Source organism: Cryptomeria japonica, chromosome 11 (genome assembly GCF_030272615.1).
Source record: "Cryptomeria japonica chromosome 11, Sugi_1.0, whole genome shotgun sequence".
Lineage (NCBI taxonomy): Eukaryota > Viridiplantae > Streptophyta > Pinopsida > Cupressales > Cupressaceae > Cryptomeria > Cryptomeria japonica.
Window position 1 is genome coordinate 678754633 of NC_081415.1, and position 22713 is coordinate 678777345.

General features: G+C 38.9%; 1 protein-coding gene across 6 annotated transcripts in view; it reads right to left on the reverse strand.

Annotated features, from left to right (window-relative positions):
- LOC131038119 (uncharacterized) overlaps positions 1 to 22713 on the reverse strand; it is a 116436-nt gene that overhangs the window by 34862 nt on the left and 58861 nt on the right. The gene's annotated exons all lie outside the window — the stretch shown is intronic.

Genomic DNA, 22713 nt, shown 5'->3' on the forward strand with positions numbered 1-22713 from the left:
TTGATGTATTGTTGCTAAAAATTAGAAGCATCTTATCGTGTCTGAAAATCACTGCTATAAAATCATTCTCTCCTATCAAATTCATAAGCAAAAGTTCTTGCACCAAGCAGGAGCCAGTTTTTACCAACATCAAACACCCAAAAGCCTAATACCTGATTAGGTATGTCCATACATCTTGCAGGTTTCCACAGAAGTTCGTGTATTGGGTTTTCCAGTTCGCTAAGCAGGTGGTCTCCCCCCAGGTTAGGCATAATACCCTGGTCACCAAGATTGTTTGGTAAATGGTGACTAGTCTGTAAACCCAGAGAGAAATTTTGTAACCTGAAAAACTGAATTTTTTAATTTTGTACTCAGACATTTCAGTAAATCTTCAAATCAATTTATCAAGAAACTTTGATCGCAACATAAATTACGCTTTCATGATAGAATCCCATACAATAACAATTCTGAGCAGACTCTGTGTTGTAGAATGAGCCAGACTGGAACCAAAGATGGACTGATCACCAAGAGGATGGTAGGTCAATGGTAGAGAACCCCAACAGCAAATGGGAGATCCTAGGTTCAACTCCCGGCTGGTCCAGTTAAAGTTTAATATGGTATCAGAACCCAAGTCAGCAAAGCCAGGCCAATATAATATCCCCAAGCACCTACAATGTGGCTCAAGGGGAGGTGTTGGAAAATGAGCCACACCTGAACCAAAGATGGACTGGTTACCAAGAGGGCCAGTAGCTCAATGGTAGAGCACCCCAACAGCAAATGGGAAGTCCTAGGTTCAACTCCTAGCTGGTCCATAAAAAGTTTAACACTCTGAAATATTGTACAACTGAATAAGCTTATAATATCATCAAAGACTATGTTTGTGGCAATACCAATACAATCATATATCCAACTTTTACATGTGTTTCCTAACTGAATGAGAAAAATAGCACAACAAAATCAAGAACAATATAATGGAAACTCATGATCCTAAACAAGGCATTTCAAATCCTTAGAATACACTTTTAGGGGCACTTTTTAAAGTTTTAAGGTTTGCAGTTGAATGTCTAAACATTAAATACCTTGCAAATTGAAGATTTGTGCCCAATGATATTTGGCATGCCATGTATTAATCATCTGTCACTGATAAAATTTATTTTTTATAACTGGACAAAGGACGCTACAAAAAATGTTTGTCTAATCAACTCATCAAATTCTTGTGCCATTTCTAAATGAAAGGGCATACAATCTGAATTGTATATAAAAGCTGAAATCATCTATATTTCTTCAAAATCCCTTGAATTTTCTTTTGCACTAGTTTGCATATAGCCCACATGGTGTTATTGATAGTATTCAACTCAATAGAAGTGTTGCATGGAAATGGATATGGATATGGAAAATTTTCAAGATATAGATAGTGTTACAGCTTTTTAAAAAATCACAATATCATATATAGCAAAATATAAATACTAAATACAAATATGCATATCTACAACAGAAGGCATAGAACATAACACACACACACATGTACGCATGCACACACCTACACAAGCGCACACACAGACGTATCTGCATTCTGATATAAATGTAGACTGGACATCATATCTGTTTGTACATGAATATGAACCCACATCTGGGTCATATTTGTTTGTCTACATTTATTTTTAAATATCAACTGGTACAAAATATAATCTCAGTTCCATACATATAATAAATGTAGGGTCCAACGATTCTGTCGTGTTCAGATTTAAGCACAACAGCAATTAAAAGCGAGTCTTTAAACTAAATACAGAAAAAAAGCTTAATATTTTATTTTTTTTGATAATGAAAATACATATTGAAGTGTACATGAATATGGACCTGCATCTAGGCCATATATGTTTGTTTATATTTATTTTCAAATATTTATTGGTACAAAATATAGTCTAAGTCCCATGCGTGTAAATAAATGTAGGGTCCTGTTGTGACCTTTTCACACATCGCCCCATTGCTAATGGGGACCCTCTCTTTTCTGGCTTGCTGCGTTGTTAGGTTAGGGTTTTGGCTGCTTAGTGGGCAATTTTGTGTTTCCCATGCCCGAGTCTCCGAGTTTTGCTCATGCCTAGCGCCGTTTAGGGTTTTGAAGTTATAGGATCAAGTTGCAAACGTTGATATTTTAATGATCCTAAATTTTGTCTAAGTGTTGACCTTTTGAGTGTTAATGTGTTTTTAAACATGCGCATCAATGATTTTAAAGTGCCAAGGTATTCCCAGACCTTTTGGAGTTGTTTTCTCGCTCTTAAGGTATTATTTAAATTAATTTCGTACTTTATCCCAATAATTTCCTAGCGTTTCGCTCATTTTTTTGGAAAATTTTAAGTCCAGTCTAATTTTGAAGTTTGTAAGTGATTTTGAGTGGTTAATATGTCAAATTCCTAAGGGAAATCCATATTCCAAGGGTTAGGAGGTCAAATTCCATGCTAGAGGTGCTTTTCCCCTCATATTCCAGACTACCCACCCTTTTCCCCCACTCAAAATCCACACTACACATGGGTTTCCCCTGAAATCCATATTGGCTATGATTTTCCACCACTGTTTATCCATGCTTGGATCGATTTTCCCCTGTAAGTGCTAAAATTTGGCTAAGTGTCGGGATTTTTCTAGACTGCCATCGATTTTCCACTAGGAATGCGGACTGGAGTGCGGACAATGTTAAGGATGATTCCATGCCTGGGTCGATTTTCCACTAGGAAGTTTTGTGACAAGTTAATGCAGATTTTTGTGCGACTCTCAGTCCATACTCAAGTCGATTTTCCACTGAGAGCATTTTGATGAGTTTTAAGTCCGGATTTTCATCAAGACTGAGGTCGAATTTCCACCAGGGAGTGTTTTTGCAAACAAAGTGAATTTCGAGCATGGATTCCTTGTCCAGACTGCCATTAATTTTCCCCTGACCTGTTTTATATGCATTTTGATGAAATTTTGCATGGATTTTTATCGAAGCTAAAGATCAATTTTCCCCTGGAGGCTCAATTTTGACTTAAAACTGAAATATTTAATAAGTGAGCCCCATTTTTTATTGTTTTTAAATGATGATTAATAATTATTTAAAATTTTAAAAGCAAAATTAAATAACTTGCAATGAGCATTTAATATTTTAACCTTCTAGAAGCAAGTTAGTTTTTACCAAACAAGTATATAAGCAAGTGTTTTATCCCACATTGCTTGTGTGGTGAAAGTGAGAGGCAAAAGCAAATATAAGAGAGGAGTCAATAGTATTAATTTATTATTAAATCTGCCAGGTGTCTCCATGAAAGGCGATTTTTCTCCCTCGTTGGCAAATTTTGGCAAAGTGTTAAGTGAAGTGTTGGGTTGAGAATTCTTTCCTCCTCCATTTTTTCCAGCTTGGCTATCCATTCCCTTGCTACCGTTGAAGACCATTTTCAGATTTGGCAATTTTTCCAAGTTTGGCGATTTTTGGTGAAAGGTGGCGATTTTTAGTGTTTGGGAGTTTGGCGATTTTTTTTCCTCCATTGCTGCTTGTTGTTCCAGACCTCCATTATTGCAGATCTGAGCTACATTGAAGACATTTTCAGAATTTTAGAAATGGCACCATAGCTGGGAAATTTTGATTTGCATTTGGAGGTGTTTTGTGCCATTGTTTGGGGTGATTTCCTTCACACTTGGTGGCTGCCATCATTCCCATCTTGCTGATTTGCTTCAGATCTGAGGTTTGCTTCACATTTGGACCTCCATTGTTGGCTGCACACTCAATTTTCAGACTTTAATTTTCATTGCCCAGCCAATTCCAACTTAGGCGATTTGCATTTGGAGGTGTTTTGTGGAGTTTTAATGCAATTTTCAGACCATTTTATCCCTGTTGCTGGTCTGAAAACTCCATTGTAGGCAGTTGTTCTCAAAAATCTTCATTTCCAACCACCTAACCACTTTGGCGATTTTAATTGGAGCTAACTCCTTAGTTATTTTCTATCATTTTCAAGGATTTTTCACTACTTTGCAAGGTGCTGGTAAGTCTGAAGTAATTAATTTTCAGACTTGCCCTCAGAAATTTATTTTTTACCAGCCACACTTACATTCCTAGATATGATTGTTTTCATCATCAAGACTGATTTTTATCAAGTTTGTTCATATTTTTGAAGGATTGCAACATGTTTTTTGAAGTTAATTTATTAGTTGCAGCTTGTCTTCAGATTTGTGACCTCCATTGTTGACTACGGAAGGTGTCCTCAAACATACCTTGTGTGAAAACACAACCTTTCACACCTTTCCTTAGTCATCACTGATCCGGTATACTCCTTTGCATTTTCGTTTGCATATTTTCTAAGCATAAGGAGGTATTAATGAATTTTATAGAGGGTTTTCATGCCCTAGTGTTGTCACACTTTGAATCTAATTGTTAAAATCTACCAAGAGTATGGATTATTCTCCTGACTTTATGCTCTAATTAGCTAAAACCTTTAGAAAGTCAAGAATTTTATCAAGAGCATTATTTATTTTCCTAAATCTAACTTCAAGCTTCGTACAGTTGTGATGTCGAAGTCCGGATTTAAGGAAAGGAAAGAACTACTGAAGATGCTGGATGTTAGTTTTAGCAATCAGATTAGTAGTATATAACAGAAAATCAGAATGCAAAGTAATTCATACGCATAACACACATGTACCCATGGGAAAACCTCCCTCTTGGAGGAAAAACCCAGCAACCAAAGATCTTAGATCCGATTAGATTAATGTCAGAAGATAATCAAATACAAATTCTCCCACCTAGGGCATGACAGAATTGACTTATCTGAATCACAAGTTCTGATTTGAACTTGACTGAATCTCCAATCAGATGTAGGGCAGACCTTAGGGCAGATCAGTTTGATATAGTTCGCACAACAAGAGGATAGCTTCTTGGATCAAAAGTCTGCCGATTTACAAGAATGTGAATTCGTTGTCACTCAGAATGTGTTAGCTGACTCTTCGAGAATATTCGCTAACTTCAACATTGAATTTGCTGCCAGAGTGGTTATCGCTGATCAAGTGCACATTATTGTCTATAAAATGGATTACAATGCATTGATTATATAGGAGGTACAAGCATTATATCTTGCCTTAGTCGGCTAAGGACTTTGGTGCCAAAATATAATGCTTTTAGTTTAAGTTACATGAATAGGTCCATGCTTCCACACGTTACATTTGCGTTTGCCCTTTGAGTGTGTTATGTGCCTAGGCGGGACCAATCTCCAATGGTCACAAGTTACATTATAGGGTCAAACCCATTTATAACCACAAGTTACATAGGTTAGGACCTAACCAATAACCCTTTACAAGTTACATATGAATGGGTCCTGACCTATTGAATTTACAAATTACACAATAAATTTTAAGGCCGAAGGCCACATCTAAAATTTACCAAGCTAGGTCGGCCCAATCAAGGGATACGACCTAGCTACATTTTCAACACTCCCTCTTAACTAGGGAAGATCCCTTTGATTAATCAAGTTACATCGTGACCACGCTTCATGGACTGTTTTCATGATATCCACCATGCATTCTCATAGAAGATGAATTCAATATACATCATGTACTTCTTCCATGATATTCATTATGCATACCTGCAGGAAATGAATACACAAATACACATCATAAACTTCTTTCATGATATCCATCATGCACATTCACAGAGGATGGATTCAAAGAATACAGTCATGGATTCCTTCCATGATATCCATTATGCACACCTGCAATAATTAATACTCAAAGATACATATAACCATACAACATAAATCATGCACAACCGCAGAGGATACATAAGCTTCTTCACAAAGAAGGACAACCTGTCACCTTGCACACCACAAAGGGTGAACTCACCTTGCACTCCGCAGAGGGTGAGAAATAACCGCCACCTTGCACTCCGCAGAGGGTGAGAGAGAACTGCCACCTTGCACTCCGCAGAGGGTGAGAGAGAACTGCCACCTTGCACTCCGCAGAGCCTGGATGATACACCCAGTGTATCATGGTTAGTATCATCATAAATAAACATTTTGCAATAGACAAGGAAAATTAGATACATATTATCAATTCCATAATGATTAGAAGAAAGGAAACAACTTTGCTATGATCAAGTAGAGATCATACATTAGACATATTCTTATTAAATCCATCATTAGAGCTGAAACACAAAGTTTAGAAAACCAGCAATAAGATTTAACGAAATAAGGTATTTTGACAGTATCATGAGACTCCCTCTAAAACCCTATCTAAATGATAAATCCACAACAAATTTCCTGGCTTAAAGTTGGAATCAATCTAAAATAGAATTTATCAATTTGTATCCTTAATAAAGAGAAAGTTTGAAAGTTTGAGTAGACTTTCAAATCTAGATCCGATGGCATGAGCTGAAGTGGGCCTTCTTGGATCATGCTTGAGGACCTGAAAATTTTCCTTCTAGAACAGCTGTAACGGTTAGTTTCCAATACATCATTACTGAAATAAAACAACATGATCAGAAGTTTTAACTTACGGATTGATCACAAACCAATAGATCAAAAGAGGAAATCTTCACGATTGTGGGAATTTGATACTTCATTTATGTTTACATCTTCTTGTTCGTCCTGAGTTTGACAGTCCCTTGCAAAGTGGCCAAGCTTGTTGCATCGGAAGCATCGGAAGCATCGGATGTGAGATAAGTCTCTTGGTCTCTTCCTTGAATGAGGGGTAGAAGAGCTGAAATCTCTATTTCTCTTGAGATCATTCTTCTTCCAATGGTTGCCTTCCTTCTTAGCCAAGAGGACATGTTGCTCATCATAAGGGTTCTTAATTTTTCCTTTTGCAGCTAGTCGAGACTCTTCTTGAATGCAATCTCCCATTAATTGATCAAACTTAGGAAGCTCAACTCTGGCATTGATTCCTTGAACAAACGGTTCCCAAGAGGGAGGAAGACCATTTAGGGCAGTCATAGATAAGTCACTGTCTTCAACGCTCTTCCCAACGGTAGCAAGTTGATCTCTTAGCTCAAAGATTCTCATGAAGTAAGCAGCAATAGGTTCTTCTTTCTCTAATTTGATGTAAGAGAGCTGATTCCTTAAAGCAAGTATGTAGCTGGTATTGTTGACTTCGTACATCTTTTCCAATGTGGTGAATATCTCCCTAGTGGTCTTCTTCATGGAGATGGATAGCACCAAGTGATTTTCACGGAGTCTATTATTATCCTTTGAGCTTGGAAGTCCTCCTTCATCCAATCTTCTTTCTCACTTTCATCCTCGGGTTCTTTAGCATTCTTGCCAACATATTCAGCAAGATCATTCATTGCCATCATTATCCTGACCACATGAAGCTTAGAAGAGGATCCTTGCTCTCTAGGACACTGAAATTGCTTTCTTTTGTTTCTGGCCTGGGGACATCCCAAAAGAAGATTTTTCCCTGTGCTGCCGATTCCATCCTTGATAAGTACTTCAAGCAATGCATCTCATCATGTTCTTCTGTCTCGTGAACTCCACACTGCCCTGGTTTTGCAAACTCGGACAATCTGCATGGATAAAGTTGTGTATCTAATCTCCACCAAAGTTCAGGAAAATCAACTTGTTGCTCCTCATGAAACTGTTGTTGCTCCATTGAGAAATCTTTTTTTGATTTTTGATTTTTGATTTTTTTTTTTTTGGATTTTCTCTTTTTCACTTTTTTTTTGGGGATTTTCTGGAATAAGGGAGATCTTGAATATCTCAGATTCAACTTGAACGTTCAACTGGTTCCAGCTTGATTCCTTGTTTCCGCAAGTCCAACTGACGACCCAACGATCACCTTCCTTCTTTGTATCACTTCCATCGAGTGTTTGAGAAAAGGCTTTCCACTGATCTTCCTTGGATTCAAGAGTTCGCATTTGCTCACCTTTCTTCTGCTTCAATTCTGTCGAGCGTGGAGGAGGGTAAAAAGCTTTAAGATTATTTCTTCAAATGCGATGTGACTTGACGGGATCTGACGTTCAAATGCTCTGCCCTCCTTCTAGCGCCAATTCTGTTGAGCGCGGGAGGAGGGACAAAAGTCCTGGATAACTCCTGCAAACATAAACTGATAAAATTTCGAAATCCAACTGTTTACGCATTCATTGCATTCAAGCCCTCCTTCTAGCGCCAATTCTGTTGAGCGCGGGAGGAGGGACAAAAGTCCTGGATAACTCCTTGCGGATTGATAGGATCAGTTGTTCAAACATATATCGCGTTCATGCCCTCCTTCTAGCACCAATTCTATTGATGTGTTTTTTACGCACATGCGAACACAGAATAAAATACCTAAAGGTACCTTATCCTCTCTTGAGTAAAGCCTCTGAATGCTGAAGATATCGCAAAAAGGATCAATCAGGGTGACTTCAAGGTTCTTCGTTGTAGGATCTCTACGTGTGGATAAGCTCTCTGTGGTATGATGTGATTTGCTGGAATCACAAGGGGACTTACACTTGATGACCTGAACGTCTGATTTGCTGGAATCACAAGTCCTACTAACTAACTGGAAGACAAACAAATGGCAAAAGATACAAGGTTCAGAAAGTCTACTCTACTACCTAGAATGCGAGAAGATGGATGAATGACTAGGTGGATTCCTACTAGGATGGGTCTCACCATCAGGTTGAACAATTCAACACCAACTCAGTGCGATCTTCTAAGGGAGGCTTCCAATATGTTTAAACCGTACACCATCTGACAATGATCACCATTCAAGAAAATGCATGAAACAATAGACGTGTAACGACTTATGATTAAGCTCATTTCATTCCAGTTGACCACACAAGGTGTCCTTACAATCAATAAGAGGCTAGTGGTATGGATTAAACGGATTCCACACAGGTGCATTCAACAATTTCCTTCATTCGATCTAATCATCTACCATCTAGAATTGAAGATTCAACAAGAAACCATGCATATTGCAAGAAATGACACACTTCACCATTACTTCAATGAAAATGGAGTTTGTTTACAATCAATGGCAACAATTTCTTGCCTTGTCCTCCTATTCTACTCTAATTGCTACTCTATCAACTGACTATTCACCCTCTAACTACTCTCTATCTATCTTCTTTCTAACTGCCTTCTAACTATTCTCTATTCACTAACTCCTCTCTAACTCTATTAGCCTTTACAAATGAAGAGTCGAGGCTTATATAGTGCCCATAATACAATTTGATGGCTAAGATCAATTTGAGATCAATGGCCAAGATTCAACAATGAAAACCCTAATTAGGGTTTGTTACAACCATTACATAACATTTAATGCTTGACCAATGATAAAATTACATTTTAAGGACACATGTCTTCTCTGGAAAATTCGACCAATAGATAGCTGGGGTAGTGTTGTGACCATTTCACACATCGCCCCATCGCAAATGGGGACCCCCTCTTTTTGCTCGTTTTTTCCTCGTTTTTCGCCTTCGTTTTTAGGATTTTGTTAGTCAGTCAGTTGTCTGGATTTAGGGTCAACCCTTAGGGTTTTCATTTCTGTCTTTTCAGGCCAGAATCCAGTCGTTTTGAGGGCTTTTGAGCTTCCTTTTCGAAGGATGCTAATTTTGAATGTAATGAATTCGCCAGAATGGTCTAATTTTCAATTGGAATGTTGATGCAAAGCTTAAATTTGTCTAAGTGTTGGAGATGAAATGTGAATTTTTGTCCGATTGAATATTTTTGACCAAATTTTGACCTTTTTTTATTTTGATCCTAGGCATTGGAAATGACTTGTTGTCGCCTTGTGAAGTGTTAAAATGTGTAAAATCATGTTATTTTGGCCTGTAGGAGCAAAATCGCTCCTGTCCCTCTGTGAAGGACGGGAGCTCGTTTTCAAATATCTTACTGTCCCTGCAGAGTCAAGATGAATTTCGAGTTGGAAGTAATGGAGAAAGGCGAGATCTTTCCATTGAATATAGATTGAAGATTTTCATGAGCACAGAAATGCCTCCAGGAGCAAAATCGCTCCTGTCCCTCAGTGAAGGACCGGAGCTACAAATCCAATTTTGCTTTGTCCTTGCGGGATTTCGACGACTTGACGATTTGAAGAGGTCCAAAGGAAGATGTTTTATCAGATGAATATAATTTGAAGTGCAAATATGAAGAAGAATGGTCCAGAATGCTAAAATCACTCCTGTCCCTCAGGAAGGGACCAGGGCGAAGTACATTATAGCTCCCGTCCCTCTCCCAGGGACCAGAGCGATATTCTTCATTGGGCAAAATCCAGGCCAAGATCAAGTCAAGTTCATGTTTGGTGGCAAGGAAGACGGTGAAATGAACTCAGTGAATATAAATTGAATATTTTAAAATGTCAACAAGGGTCCCAAAATGCCTAGTTCGCTCCTGTCCCTCAGGAAGGGACCAGAGCGATTTTTGTTATAAATGATTTTCTTGCCAAGTTTCAATCGATCCCAAGGCATGAATGAATGGAAGGACGCATTACGAACCCGTTGAATATAAATTTGGAAGCTAGCAAAGTGAAATGAAGACCACAAGAGCAAGTTCGCTCCTGTCCCTCTCCAAGGGACCAGGGCGATACAGTGAGTATGTTGCCTTTCCCTCAAGTTTAAGACCGATCCAAGACAAGGAACAAGGTGGCAGGAACGTCTTAAGACATTTTTAATCAAACACAAGCATCAAGGTCGTCACGTTGGAAGGATTTGCGCTCTAAGACCCCAGATCGCTCCTGTCCCATGGGAAGGGACCAGAGCGATATTTCCATTAAGGCATAGATTTCAAGAGACAAGCAAATATCAAGCTACCCCAAGGATCGAAAGGACGTCATTACACGCGTTGAAGATAATTGTAAGTTGAAATAAACAAGAACAAGCTCACAATGATGAATTTCGCTCCTGTCCCTCAGGAAGGGACCAGAGCGATGTTGAGTATATTGATCAATTCATGCAAGAATTACGTTGAGTCAAGGCTTCACAAGGTTGTAAAGGGTTCAAGACGTCTTTTGAGGATGACATGCAAGAGTTTTGAACGTCCAAACGTTATCAATCAAGCTAAGGAGTCCATATCGCTCCTGTCCTTTGGACAAGGACCAAAGAGATTTCATCAAAAACACTCATACTCCTTCAAAGTCAAGGCAAGGCGAGGATGGACGAGGTAAAGGACGTTATTTCGAAGGCAATAAACAATGAACCAAGGTTAAACGTTACCAACTTGAACTCAAAATGGAGAAAAAACATGGATCGCTCCTGTCCCTCTCCAAGGGACAAGGGCGATGATCCTTATAACATCAAAGGTACCTTGCAAAAGCAAGTGGGACGTGCATGGAATGGACTAGCAATGATGTTATTCGCCTAGCAATAGAAGTTCGAAGATCAAAGATGCAAGATGAACGTGAAAACATGGAGATCGCTCCTGTCCCTCTCCAAGGGACAAGGGCGATGATACATCTAAAGACACTCATGCGCACATGCAAGGCAATCTAATTCGAAGAACCCAACAAGATGATCGATTTGGAACGTGGAAATGAAGGAGTTGAACGTTGAAAACGCAAGAATCATGACAAAAATGGTGAATCGCTCCTGTCCCTCTCCAAGGGACCAGGGCGATGAGGTACGTCCACTTCATTTTCAAATTTTTGGCGCCAAATAAACCTTTTTTTTTAATGCCAAAATTCGATAAAATTTAAAGTCCTATTTAATTGGCATTTAATATGGCGTTTTGCATTAATTAATTATTTTGCCTTGATTTTAAAAATCGAAATTTATTAATTAAAATAAAAGGCATTTAATTAATTAATGAATTAAATAATTAAAAGTCGAATAAGAACGCTCATGCATGTAAGTCGGCCTTGTTATTTTATTTAAAAATCGTTTGAAATTGCTTTATTTTATCAAGTCGGCCTTGAGGGTGAATTGTGATGTGAGCGCTATATAAGGGGGGGTAAAAACTATCATTTCTACATCATTATTTTACCTTTCTACATGCGAATTGAGGAAGACGAAGGAAAGTGCGAAGTGTGTTTGAGGTGGTGCGAATTTCCATTTATCCAAGGTGGCGTTAGTAATCAAAGGTGGTGCGATAGCTCTTCATTTGAGCGAATTTGCTAAGATTTGAAGACCAAGTTAAAAGTGAACTTGAAGATCACATTGAAGACAAAGGTGGCGAAATTGATTTCTTGAGGAGATAACGTTAAAGATCATTCATACCTCAATTTGGCCTAGGCGAATTTTGTCTTTTTGCATTCTAGAGTTAGCTCTCTATTGAGGTATGGCGATTTGATTTTTATTGCTTTATTTATTCATCGTCATATTTTAAGTTTTGAAATTTTGAATTTTGAATTTCTTAGTTCAATCTTTCATTTTTTTTAGGAAATGATAACTCTAAAGACTTATCATGAGGTTTCCTAAAAACTTTATCTCTCTAATCTACGTTATTCATTGCAAAATATAGTTCTCATAATGAAATGTTGTGTAGGTATGGCGACCCCGAAGGCGGGAGCATCCACCAGTCGCTCAGCTCTCATGAAAGAAGATCAGAAGACCGAAGAAGTGGAGACCAAGATCGTGTCGAAGTGGAGCAACATTGGAGATACAAACTTGGGGAACTTTAGCACGAAGAGGTTTCGAGAGGTCCCCTACATTGGCAAGCCATCACCTGTCGCCCGGAGAATAATAGAGAGTGGCATCATTAAGGCGGCCGGTTTTCCTCCAGCTATTCAGTGCCACGAGTTGATGATCGAATGTGCCCGACACTATAATCCACAGTCCAGAACGATCGTGTCCAATGAGGGAAACACTTTGGCGTACCTTTCAGAGGAAGCTATAAGTGAAGCTTTCCATCTTCCAGAGCACAGGGACATGATATACAAGAGCATAGAAGCAGCCAAGTCAATGTACGATGATGATCCAGATGCTTGCTTAAGCATAATTAACAAGAACTGGCTACTCAAGAGTCGTCCCCGTCTAAGCAAGATCCCGAACACACCGCACAGGATTGATTTCCAGGTGGAGTACAGAGATTTGATTACCATGCTCAACCGAGTTACAGGAGCACCTCATGCCTTCTATTTTGAGAAGTGGATGTTTTACTTCATCCAGGTGATTGTTCAGGGTAAAGGTACGATACATTGGGCTAGGATGATTAGCCATTGCTTAGACGTACAGTTGAGGAGACTCAGGGCTACTAAGTCCTTCCACATGAGTTCATACGTCATCTATGCTTTGATCAGGAGTGTTGAGTACGCAGGACTACCTCACAGAGGAATGATTGGAAGAGGACCCGGCGAGGTCAGAGCTTGTGATTCCTATGCCTACTTGCATCATCCGCCAGGGAAAAACTACAAGTTAGTTAATGATACCTTCACGATGAACATCACAAGGACGTTGCAAGGAGGGATTCACAACAGATTATCTCAGGATGCCCAGGAATTCATCAAGAGGTACGGTGCTTGGTTCATTCAGTTTCCCAAATTCACTTACATTAGAGTGCATGGATGTCCTTTACCTCCATACATGTTGTCGAGGTATCCGACAGACAGAATTGTGTTACTTGAAGTAACAAGACAGTTGGCAGCATATGCAAAGGCATTCAGGCACAGACATCAGAATGCAGTCCAAGTACCTATTATTTTGGGTAATTCAGTTGAGGTATGTCCTAATGTTTTAGCTATGGATGACGCAGAGAAGGAGTTAGCCTTGTATTCTTTTTCATCTTTTGCTTGGAGAAATAGCTTTGATCCACATGGACATTTAGAGGAGACAGTCGGCAGAAGATTTAGACATGAGTACCAGATTGAAGATTTTATGATGAACCTCCTAGATGATCTTGAGGTGAAACGGAAAATGCATTCTAGATTACCTTTGGATTTCATCAGGAAATGCAGGATTTACAGAGTGGCCGACCAAGCTCAGGACAATGGCAGACATATCCAGTCTTCCTATGATAGAGAAAGCAAAACAATAAGGTTGGATTGGAATGAGCCCGAGGTCGTGGATTTAGATGCTTTGATGGCACCAGTCTTGTCTTGTACTCGCAGATGGGTAGACGTTCAGCATCAGAAGTTGAGAGAACAAAGCATAGCTATGTCTTTCACTTTGGAAGAGAAATCAGCCGAAGGTGGAGCCAGTGTGAGTGAAGGCAATCCTAATCCTAGGAATTCAGGCGAAGGTAACCTTCGATGTGCCAGTGAGGGCAATCTCCATCCAAGAGGTTCGAAGAGAAAAGAAAGGTCAGAAAAGAAAGAGTCTTCCAAGAAAAAGCAAGGGGCCAACAAAGATCAAGCACCAGGTACTTCTTCTAGATCAGAGAATAGAACAATTCAAGTAGAAGAGTCCATGGAGTCTATGGTACAGAATGACAGGCAGGAGGAAGGACAGGCACAGCATGTTTCGTCAGATGGATCTCTCCAAGACTATGAGTTAGAAGAAGATAATGAAATGACATCTCCTCCCAGAGAAGAAGAAATGGTGCATAAAGAGATTCAAGTTCAAGAGACAAGATCGAATATCCCAGATTGGTTGAAGGAAAGATTGACTAAGGTGATCGTAGTAGAGGACGAGGACAATGCAATTGATTTAGAGAGCCTTGTTGGACGTTCACATGAAGTAACAGAGAAGAAGAAGGCTACAAGGATGTCCAAGATGATTCGAGATGAGACTGGATCCAGAAAACTGCAGATAGCTACACCGGCAGCAGACAAATATGAGGGTGAGATCCTAGCAGAGGATTATGAAATTCAGACAATCGAGTTAGGACCATCCACTGCAGAGCAGACAATGGATGATGCCACCGACACATTTGAGGCATTGAAGGACAAGCTTAGAGAAGAAATGGAGAAAAATAGAAAGCTTGAGAGAGAGGCCGGTGCATGGAGGACATATTTCAGTCACATCAATGAACCTTTGGGACGTCAGGATCCAGTTAGATCACCAGTGCAGGCATTGCCACTTCAATCAATCAATGAAGCAGAAAGATTCAGGAACCTGGTTCAGCGTACATGTAGTTGGATGGATAGATCTCATACAGTGGCCATAGAGTTTGTTACAAGGATGATGAAGATCATTCATCAGGCTATCCAAGTTCTTGAGATAATCCACAAATTGATGACAACAGTTGCTGCATTTGCCCATACCAAGGACGTTGTCATTCCTGTCTTGAGAGTTATAAGACACACATCAAGAAGAATTTTAGCGCAGGAGAAGATCTTGGAGGGTGATTCTCACAGTTTGTTCCAGTGGTCAACCTTACTCCATATGAAGAATGTTTTCTTCGAAGACATCAGTGTTAGATGTGGCCAACTTGAGGAAGTGATCAATCCGATCCAGGACAGAGTATTTGAGGTACTTCGTACCATTCTTGGCAGAAGGATCGAGGTCGAGACAGATGTGGATATGCAAGAATTTGAGGATAGAATCAAGATCATCTTTCGCAAGGACGCAGATGTTACAGATGAGCAGTATGATCAGATGTTTGCCACCATGCTCCTGATTGATAGAACGAAGGAACTTGAACCTTCATGGGACGCGGCTCTTCTAGATGCATTCGATCAGGTTATCCACTTAGAGGAGAGTATGAAGAATCTTCCCGAGATTCCAATCACAGAAATCGAAGGAATCGTGACAAAATTCATTACATATGCTAAGAAAGAGAATTGGAAAGGGAATAAGATTCTAGATGAAAGGTTGTTACAGATGACATGACATCTTATTTCTCATTGGTTGATACCTCCTAGGTTTTTGTGCCAAATTTAATATTTGGCTATGTATTTAATATTGTTCAGTAAAAGGGAGGTCATTTGTAACTAACCCTAATTAGGGTTTATGTGTCATGATCTTGTCCGTTGATTTACTTTCAATCTGGACCTTTCATTGTAACTGGGGATGCTATATATACCCCCATTTTTCATTTCATTGAGTAATAGTATAATAGAGGAATAGAGTAATAGTCAATAGTTGATGTAAGAGAGATTAGAGTTAGAAGCAATTTTATTTTGTAGCAAGATTGAGTTTTGAAGAGAGAAATTCAAGCAATTGTTGTACATGATGACTTGGAAATCAATAAAATATTGAAGTTATGGTGTTTTGTTGCAAATTTCTTGAGTTATCTTCATGGTTGTTTGATCTACTTGAATCGTGCTCAATCAAAGTAGTTTGTTAAGTTGAAAGACTAAGTATGAGATTTGATATTTGGTAGGATTCGTAATCCAAACCACTAGCTTCTTGCTGATTGTAAGAGCGCCTTGCGTGGTCGACTGGAGAAAACTTTGAGTCCTTTAGTCTTCAATCATTATTGTATTTTGGATATGTACCTTCGTAGTAGTGTCCTTGATCTTTGATGCATTGAGTATCATTTTATTACCTTAGAAGATCGCACTAATTTCAATTGAGTTGTTATCTTATGGCAAAATTGAAGTTGGTTGAATCTTGCCAAGTCTCGTCCATACTAAGTCATTCATAGGATTAGGCTAGATTAGACCTCTTTTAAACCCTACTCCTTTTGCTATTTTTGAAAGTTTCTTTAGTTTAGAAAATCTTTGAACTTTTGGAATACGTAAGGCCCCTTGGAGGAAACAGCAAATCACATCATACCACTAAAAGCTTGTCCACACGTAGAGACCCTACTAAAAGAACCTTGGAGTCTACCTAACTGATCCTTTGTGCAGATCTTCAGCAGTTAGAGACTATTTTCTCAAGAGAGGATAAGATGCCTATTGGTATTTTATTCTGTGTATGATTGTGTATAAAATACACGTCAACAGGTAGGTACATCAAAGTTTGTGCCACCTCCCATGAGTTAGGTACATTGAATCTAGACATGCTGAGGTGGACCAATCCGACTGGAGGAGCGATGACTGGGATGCCACCTCGTCTGACAATTGGTTGATGCCAATTTGATGTCGCTGAGAAGCTAGCTTTAATTAACTCTTCTGGAACTATCTGCTCCTTCAACGAACCCTTGCTCTGACTTCTTTGTCTTTGATGTGCAGGATGATGATGTACCTCGCCTTGGAATGCTGAATTGGAAGAGGTCATTCCTGATGATGCTTGACCGAATGAGGTCGTCCTTGTCGATGCTAAACTGGAGGAGGTCGCCTTTATCCTTGCTTGATCTTCTTTGATGAGAGCCTGCCGACTTGTAGGTCCTCTGGGCTTTGGAGTCGCCATCTTGACACCTACACAACATTTCACAATTAGTAACATATTTTGAAGCGTAGAAATATAGAGTAGAAAGGAAGATTTAAGATTTTAATTAGGAAACTTCATGATAAATCTTGAGTTATCATTTCCTAATTAACTATGCCAAACTTAGAATTTTCAAAACAAAAGTTCAAAATTCAAATCTTCAACAATGGTGTTTAAGATGATTTCGCCATACCTCCTCTTGAGTATTAAACTCTAAGAAATGATGCAAAAATAGATGAATTTCGCTAGGCAAAATGTAGATCAAAGTTCTCCCTTGAATAAAATGCACCTCCTTTAGCCTTCAAAAGAATCAACTCCACTTCCTTCTAGCCTTCAACACTTGAAATAAATTCGCTCCAAGCAAACCAGATTTCGCACCTCCAATTAGCTCTCCAAATTTGCTCTTAAGGCAATGATTGAATGATTTGAATTGTGGTAAAACACCTCCAATATATAGAGCGCTCACCCCTTTGCTCCCTCTAGGCCGACTTGGCAAAAAAGAGGTTAAAAATAAATAAATTTCCAAAGAAGGGGGGCCGACTTGGCAAAATAAATGAAAATAAGGCCTTGAGCGCTTTACATTTAATTTTAATTTAATAAAAATTAATTTTAAATGCCTTCACAATAAAAGTTCGATTTTTTAAGGCCTAAAATCAATTTATTAAATGCCAAAATCTAATGTCAATTTAATCTTAATTTTCCACATGCCTCAAAATTAGCAATTTTAGCGATCTAATGCAATTTGGAGAATATTAATTTTTAAAACAAAGCTTAATGAGATTTCATGAGGATTTCGCCCTGGACCTTCACGGAGGGTCAGGAGCGATTTTTGAATTTTAGCTCAAATTTAGCACTTTTCCACCTCCAAAATTTCTTCAAGACATTTCAACTAGGTCCTTTCACTAAATTGCAAACTTAGCTCAATCCAATTTTGGAGAAAAGGTGTGATTTTGAAGTTTCTCGCTGTGGGCCCTCTCTGAGGGTCAGGAGCGATTTTTGCAATTTAGGCTTGATTCTTCATCATTTTTCATTCAAACTTCATTCATCATTTGGCAATGCCTTCCCTTAATCCACTCCAACCAAATTCGCTTTGTTGTTGCAAGGTAAAATGAGGATTTTCAACAATATCGCTATGGGCCCTCTCTGAGGGTCCGTAGCGATTTTTCATTTTTTGACCAAAATCATCAAGTTTTAAAGGCAAAATAATATTCATCCTGCTCTTGGAGGTCTTTTCGCCTTATCCTAACCTTGCCTTAGCACCATTTTGAAGAAAACATACATTTTTTGAAAATCTCGCTGTGGGCCTTCAGTGAGGGTCCGTAGCGATTTTTTGGTTCTAGGCAAATTCCTTCATCTTTTAATCTTCAAATCACCTCCAAGGCATAACACATCACGTTCTCCTCCTGTCCAAGCAAGATTTTATCTCAATTCTTCAAACCAGGGAGAGAAAACTGGAAAATCGCTATGGGCCCTCTCTGAGGGTCCGTAGCGATTTTCATAATTGCCTTCAAAATTTTGATTCTCAACAATTTCTTTTCACTTCAAGGCTTTTCAAACATCGCTCCAAACCCATGCCTAACCTTAGCCTTCCTCAAACTTGGATGAAAAATTCCCATTTTAGGTTTCTCGCTATGGGCCATCTCTGAGGGTCCAGAGCGATTTCTCGTTGTGGGCCTTCAGTGAGGGTCCGTAGCGATTTTTTCATTTTGGGTTGATTTCCTCTTGTGTTGATCCTCCAAATTATATTCAACGGATAGACCTTGCTTTCCTTCATCCTTTCCAATCATAAAATCACTTTGATCTTGCAAGAATAATGCATATTTGAAAATCTCCCTGTGGACCCTCTCTGAGGGTCAGGAGCGATTTTTGCTACCTGGACCAAAATGCTTCACTTTTTGTCTAAAAATCACCTTGCCAAGGGAGATATCATCTTGTTCTTTGCTATGAACAAAAATTCATGTCCAAGAATTGTCCAAAAATGTGCACACAAAGAAAATCGTTGTGGGCCCTCTCTGAAGGTCCGTAGCGATTTTTCCTTTCCTGGGCAAAACTCCTTCAATTCATCATCTTTGATCAAGTCTAGATACTTCATTATGTTCATTCTATCCTTCACCATGCTCTTGACATCTTAAGTCGACCAAATAAGGCTAGCAATGACCCTTATAAGATTTCTTGCTGTGGGCCCTCTCTGAGGGTCAGGAGCGATTTTTCTATTTTCAACAAGGTCCTTCATTATTTCAAGTCAAAACTTCTTCAAGCGGGTGGAGAAAGTCATTTATTTCCCCTTCATGATCAAAACTTGGTCTCTTTTCATTGCAAAATGAAGGAAATCAAATTCTCGCTGTGGGCCCTCTCTGAGGGTCAGGAGCGATTTTTCGAATTTTTCAACTCTCTGTCAGGATAATTTTATGGAATATAACATTTAAGTATAAGAATTAAGTTATATTCCATATATACTTTGAGGATGTTTGAGAGTGGTTTCAGACCTCCAGGAGTTATATTGCAAAATCTAGTTTTTGGAGGTTTTTCAGTTTCCAGACTTAGTCAAATTTCAGGATCAGGACATTCCAGACTTAGCCAAATTTCAGGATCAGGACTTTCAGACTTCATCACTTACCAACTTGACCTAACTCAAGCAAAACCTGCTATCCAGGTGATCCCCTTGGCGACACTCAAAATGCAAAGGCTAACTGACAAAACCCTAAAAGACCTAGAAAACAAACCCTAGAAAGCAAAAAGCAGGGGTCCCCATTTGCAATCGGGCGATGTGTGAATACATCACAACAGGTGGGAAGCTCTAAAGGACTACGTTCGAGAAAAAGAAGTGGAGTAATTGGGTAGTGGTTGGGTCTGTTTTTTGAATTTGGAATACTAGTGCTTTCTAAGGGTGGTAATAAACCACATTTTGGAAATGGCGGGGTTATGGCCTATAGGTAGGTAGTTTTAATATTTGATGATAAGATGAGATAGTGGTTTGGCTAATGGGGGGTTGGGTGGTTTAGGAGTTTAGTGGTTTTCCTCATGCAATGAGACTGGTTCAGGGGTTAATCCCTGGTTTTGATATGACAGTATGTACATTTTATTATTTTAAATTAATAATATAAATTCAAAATTACCGATCAAAAAAAATGTTGGATCAAAGGAGTCTGTCATATTCAAATATAAGCATAGCAGGAATTAAAAACTAGAGTCTTTAAAATAAGTACAAAAAGAAAGCTTAATATGCGATGTTGTTTTGATAAAGGAAAATACATATTGAAGTAAAAATATTTAAAGAGAATGACTAAGCTTATATCATCTTCTGCTCTGTGTACCCATGGCATTTATTTGTGCTTCTGGGGAAGACATATGTACTATGTTGCTTGGCTTGCTGATCTGATGGATGATTGAACTTTTAAGATCTTGTTAGGCAGCAAAAAGCCTTTGATCCAAGCTTTGTTTTTGAATAATCGATGCTTGTCTATTGAGGAAGTTAAGTCTGGTAGGGTTTGGTTAATGTCAGCATGCTGTTATATTTCATATGTGACCACAATGAGATTTTTTTCCATTGATGATTCACAATATTTTTGTGGGTCTAGGGTCCCTAACACTAGGTAACTATAAAAAAATATAAATATTGACAAATAAAGGGACAAATGGTAAAAATTATTCAACCTTTTAAGTATTACAAAACTCCTTTGAAAAGAAAATAACAGTTATGCAGCAGCTGATTTTCAACTAACAAGCAGCTGTGTAGTGCAAAAGTGCTGCTAATAAGATACTCTGAACATTTATAGAGTTCATAAACATACATATGTACATAAGAGATATAAGAGTTAGCAAAGAACCGCCAAAATACCGAAGCAAACTAGTGTTTGCCTAAACTATGATAGCCTTGAACTACCAAAGACCAGCTTCCTCTTGAAGACAGAACCAAGGTTTCAATGTCATCTGAAGTTGATCAGAGTAGCATACCAATTAGTTCTAAAGCGGCAGTGTTGTTAGGGCTCTCACTGCTAAAAGACAAAAATGAAATATCCCATAGATGTGCTCATTACTGGTATTCTGGGTGTTCTTTGCTCGCTCTTTTAGCATACCACTGAAATTAAAGCATGAATAACACAGATGGTAATATGTTCAAAATCAAAATACAAAATCAGAACATCTATATCATATTTAGTCAAACTGCTTCCTATTCTTCAAACCAACCAGTACTATCACTTCAACATCCTGGCAATGTGATGCAGGAGCATTCAGGTGCACAAACAATCAGCATCAACCATAACAATTTTCAGGTTTTTCAGTTCAGTTCAGTTTTAGTTTGGTTTGGTGTGTTCTGATGATTTGCTTCAAGAGGAACTCTAGGATGAAATTTCAGCAATCTGAGAGCATCATCCTCTAGAGAAGCCTAATGGATCCCTACAGTTTCAATTTGGCGGAAAAAGGAGTTAACTTGGCCACGTTATTCCAAGTCAAAATTTTGGCTTCCTCAAGGATAACTCAGAGGTTAAGGGAGTTCCTAGAACCCCAGGAAACCCCAACAGATTCTGGGTCCTATTATAATTGCCGACAAGATCCAGACAGAGTTTTTGCAAAATTTCTTCAAAGGTTAAAAGCTCCAACAAGGCAAAGAAGTGTTTGGTCAGAGATGGGGCAGGTTCCAAGAACATCAGGAACCCCCAACAGTTCCCTTTTCCACTAAAAACCCAGACAAAGGAAGTAAAGTGGAGTTCCTATAGGGATAATGATCCCCAACTGAAGGCAACATAAGATAAGTTTGGGGAAGCTCCCAGGGAGGTAGGAACCCCAGATAAAGTGTTTGGTGCTGGATTCCAAGTGAACTCGAGAGCTTCAACAAGAAGCACAAAGATTAATACTTAGACTCCAAGTGTTTGGATCGGAGATGATACTGGTTCTAGGAACCTGAGAACTCCCTGATGGTTCCTATGCATGCTTCAAGCCCCAAAGTGTTAGGAAGGAATGCCCACAAATGTTTCATGTTCTCTTTGTCGAGCCCGACCAAAAAAGAAGGAAGGGAACTGTGCAGTTAAAAAGAATCGTGAAATTTACAATACTGATTCACACAAATGACATGCGGTTTCGGTAGGTTTGGCATGTCATTTGTGTGAATCAGTATTGTAAATTTCACGATCAACAAAGAACTTTTGAAACAAGTTGAAACAAAGATGTAGATATGCAAGCTAAGCTCAGAGACAACAACACAAAATTTTCTCGTAGAAAACCCTTTCGGATGAAAAACCACGGCATAAAGATTTCTTTTTATTGAAAGGATGGGCACCAACCCAGATTACAAGAGAACACAAATAGAGAGAGCACCAACTCTCTTCTCAGCACCAACCGAGAACAATAGAGGCACCAACCCCACTGCATAACTGAGCACCAACTCAAACCAACAAGGTTCTGAAGCTAATTGACAGCATCAACAATCTCAAAAATAAAATATCCAGTAACAACCAACACTTCAGATATATTCCCTTAGGCACCTTGCTCTTTTTACTGGATGCAACCACAAAACAACAACTCTCGATATCTGCAACTCCACAAGACTCTCACTATCACGCAGACAATATGTATCATAGGCGCAATGTCTGAATATCTCTTAATGCCCCCGAATTTCAAAGCTTCTG